The sequence below is a fragment of the Mytilus californianus genome, unplaced genomic scaffold (assembly GCF_021869535.1).
Source record: "Mytilus californianus isolate M0D057914Y unplaced genomic scaffold, xbMytCali1.0.p SCAF_5, whole genome shotgun sequence".
NCBI lineage: Eukaryota > Metazoa > Mollusca > Bivalvia > Mytilida > Mytilidae > Mytilus > Mytilus californianus.
This window is the reverse complement of record NW_026262701.1, coordinates 113,521,309-113,525,482: the sequence shown is the minus strand read 5'-3', so window position 1 is coordinate 113,525,482 and position 4,174 is coordinate 113,521,309.

Sequence of the window (4,174 nt, the reverse complement as noted above, 5' to 3'; positions counted from 1 at the left end):
TCTTTGCAAAATTTACATATGTTGCTACTATTTATTTTCATCTAGTGAATAAGTTCCTAAAATTCTATGGATAATTCTATGGAACCAGCAAAGCTTAGTGCTTCTAGTATATTTTGTACACAAAGTGTATATTTTTTTCCAGTTAATACCAGTCATATTAAGATGGTTCTCCCATTATTTCTTTGCAGCAAAAGTAATATATTTCTCATTCAATACTTTGTACATGTCCTTTGAACCTTTTTTTGATTTAAAGAAAATACTTATATTAAAAGGTAGTATTGCTTTAATTTTTTTCTCCTTTACTTCAATATTGATCGTGTGTAACCACTCATTAAGCAAGTGTGCTATTCCATAATAATGTAAAACATTTGGCCTAAATTGATATAATATTTGGAAATTTTGAAATGACATAATTTTGCCCTGATAATCTAACAGGTCATGCACTGTCCAAATTCCAGCTTTAGCCCAGTTTTTATAGAAGACACTTGAACCACCAATTTTAATGTTTTCTCCCTCCCATAAAGGATAAGATAGAACTTCATCAATACATCTTGTTTTTCTAATTTGATTAAGGATTTTCCAAGCATCAAAAACGTCTTGCCAAAATTTATTTGATGACCTTTTACTAGGCCCATTTAATAGGCCCAATATAACATAGTTCAATAAAATTTATTTGCTCCACAATAGAGACTAATCTCACCCACTTTGAATTAATCTGTTCTGATATGTATAAAAGAGAGGTGAAAGATATCAAAAGGATATTCAAACTTATAAATCGAAAACAAACTGGCAAGACCAGGACATAAAACAAAAAACGACGAAAAGACGAACAAAAGTTAACAAAACTCAACACAGAGAACTAAAGACAAAATGTGAAATGGTATTTAAAACATATTCAAAAAGTCAGAGATACCAGGTTTATATTTATAATCTTAGTACACAAGACATTTCGTTCATACAAGACTTATTTTGTGCACTCCAATTATAACACCTGAAAGGCATATTCAATTAAGACGTTGAAGAGAGCTGACAACTAAACATCTACCAGAAAATTAATGTTGTACCTGATACAGCAAAGTCTATCATGATCTGCACCTTAGACGTACATGTAAACTTAACATTTCTATTAAGAATGGGAAAGTATCTCTAACTTCCTGATAGCTGAAAAAGGATGGTCACGTTTACACATTGGTACAAATAGTGTCTTCATTATATTACCTCTGGGCATCATGAAGACATCTTGTTATTGATGAGTGCATAATACGTATGCACAAGTCACAGGATCATTGCAAGAAATGCATTACCTTAAAAGTGTTGTTTTTGTTGTATGCTTATTTTTCAAATTTGATGTTGGTGAGTATAATATATTGTAATAACATGAACGGTACCAAATTATATCTATAATTAGGCATTATGTCAAATAACTGGTCAGTGTATTTTCAATGCTGCTCGAGTTCACAATAGGTAAACACGAAACACCTAGTTTAAACATTCAAGAGTTAGTGTAATAAAAAGGTACAGCTCAGATGGTAGACTGTCAAAGAAAACATGTTGGTATAATACATGTATCTCACTTAGTTTATGACACAGGGTACCAGGGTGTATACTGCAATTGTATCGTTTGTGAAGTGAAATTTACATAAACAATCGTGTCAGGCACTTATTTTCTCATTTCTACTTTTTTCTGAGCCTCACAAAAGTTATACTTCAGGATTTATTTCCATTAAGACAATTATGACTCTTTTCTGCATGGACTTTACAAGGATAAAAACAAAAGTAGTTTTAGAATCACAATTGCATTTCTTTCTTTTCATTTATAAAAGAAAGGCAAATGGTACAATTATCAATAAAAAAAAAACAAACGGACGAAGATTTTAACATTTACAAGTCTCTGGACAGCATCAAACGATAACAGAGTTTTGTATAGTACATTAAAAGAGAGGCGAAAGATACCAAAAGGACATTCGAGAAAGCTATAAAAGATCTAAGGATGACCGAAAGTGAAACAATTCCAAAGAGAAAAAAACGGCTCGATGTATATTTCAACAATAAACAGTTGTTTTGCTCCGTGTTGAAGACCTCACTGTGACTGTGAGATGAAGAACAGCAATAAAAGCGCTCTTCATTTGCTTTTTGTGTGTTTTTTTTGTGCTGTGCATGTACTGATTTTGTGTCATGGATGGATACCCCATATCTTTTGTTTTATTATTAAACTACCGGAGCCAGTGGTGTAAAAAACAATATAAGAATACACTTTAAAAATCACTTGCAAAGTGCTTGACACATCAAATCAAACTCCATAACACAAAAAAAGACAAAAGACACACAGTATTAGTCTAAGAGGGTTCGCAGTAAATGAAACCTAGTCCAATGCTCAAATTCAACTACTTAATAAACCATGATTCCAAGACTAAAAATGTATTCAGTACTCCTCAATCCAGTTAAGTGTAAACATGTCATAAGCAGACTGAAAGAGTATGACCCAGCTCATAAACATGTTTAGCCATACTCATCACATACTTTATGTGTCTGCAATTTAGTTGTTGTCGTTGATTCATATCTTTAATATTTGTTACTAGTATTTATTTTGTTATAAATCAGACCAAAGGTTCCTTTGTTTGAATTATATTACATTTAGGCATGTCGAGGCCTTTTATAGCAGACTGTACTATTTCTATTGCTCATTGTTGAAGGCGATATTGTGACCTATATATTGGATAATATATGAATTCAAACGTGTATTTTTTCTGGTCAATGATCATGCTAGAGTAAAATGAACGAATTATTCTTCGCCGTTAATAATTGCGTCCATTAACTAAGATAAAAAAAGGATCGATAATTGATTCTATGAACATATAGTAACACGCTTTAAAAATCTCCACTATCGATCCAGTGCTTAAGATAACAAATAAAAATAGCCTGGAAACACTTTATAATTTTTGTGCGTTAGAAGCGCTTTTCTGTATGAAAGTTCTAAGTCGAATATTTTAAGGCCAAGGATGTGCGATGTACAGATACACGTGGAGAGCTATAAAACAAAAAAGGACATACAAATAATATCCAAATCCATCTAAGGTAAATTTTGCCTGAGGTAGTCAAAACATTAGTTTCAAATACTTACCAAATTGATCAATGTCAATTTAAGGATTCCGAAGTAATATTTAAAATCATGTTATTGCCAAAGTACGGACTACGAAGATTATGATACCTTCGGGGACTGATATTGCACCAGCAGCGGTATCGACCCAGTGCAATAAAAAATAAAAAAATAACACTTCATAATTTTTATGCATCTGGGGAGGTTTAGTGATTTCTGTATTTACCCTCATCAGGAAAACTGAAAGCTGAATATTTGACACCCAAATTTAAACAAAGCTTAAATGTTAAAACAAGTTATTGTAAAACGTTTTATACTCCGAAACGTCTGTTTGAGGAATTTGATAGATAACCAAATTGCGAAAATTATATTGCTGCAAATCGTCAAAGGACTGAGAAAAGGGTATGCTACTCATTAACAGACAGCTTATTGGTAATTTTATGAAAATATATAGTACTTGGCATTCTTTCCCCGGGAAATAATCAATATCCGACATGTTACGTTTCTTTATTGGTCTTGTCTTTTTTTCAGGAAATATTCACGTTTACTTCTGCTACTATACTGGCCTTTTTGGAATACTCGTCACAATTGAAACACTTGAGCTCGTACTTACAAAATGTATCTTTACCTATTTGATACCAATTGAGGCTAACCTTTTTTTTCACTTTCTTATCAAAAACCTCTCTATAGAAATTCCTTTCCCTCAATAAAGCCATGTTATGGGTAATGTTATTGGTAGTCAGTCGGTTTAGACCTGCCTTTCAAATTACACCGATGTTGATATCCTCGAAACACTGGACTATTCTATGAACAACATTTTTGTTGACTTGAGTGGATTGATATTTCAACTGAAAGTCGGTATTCCAATGGGTAATAATTTTGCACCTCTACTGACCGACAATAATTGATCATTGGAAGTAATTGGTAATCACTAATAAAAAGTAGTAATTCATTTCTTGATTAATTCTAGAATTTTTTTTGTAATCAATTTCAGTAATTCTGAGTAATTTATATTAGTATTTTCTTGTTATTCATATATAAGTACTTTCAAGATGAATGCATTTGAAGTGATTCCTT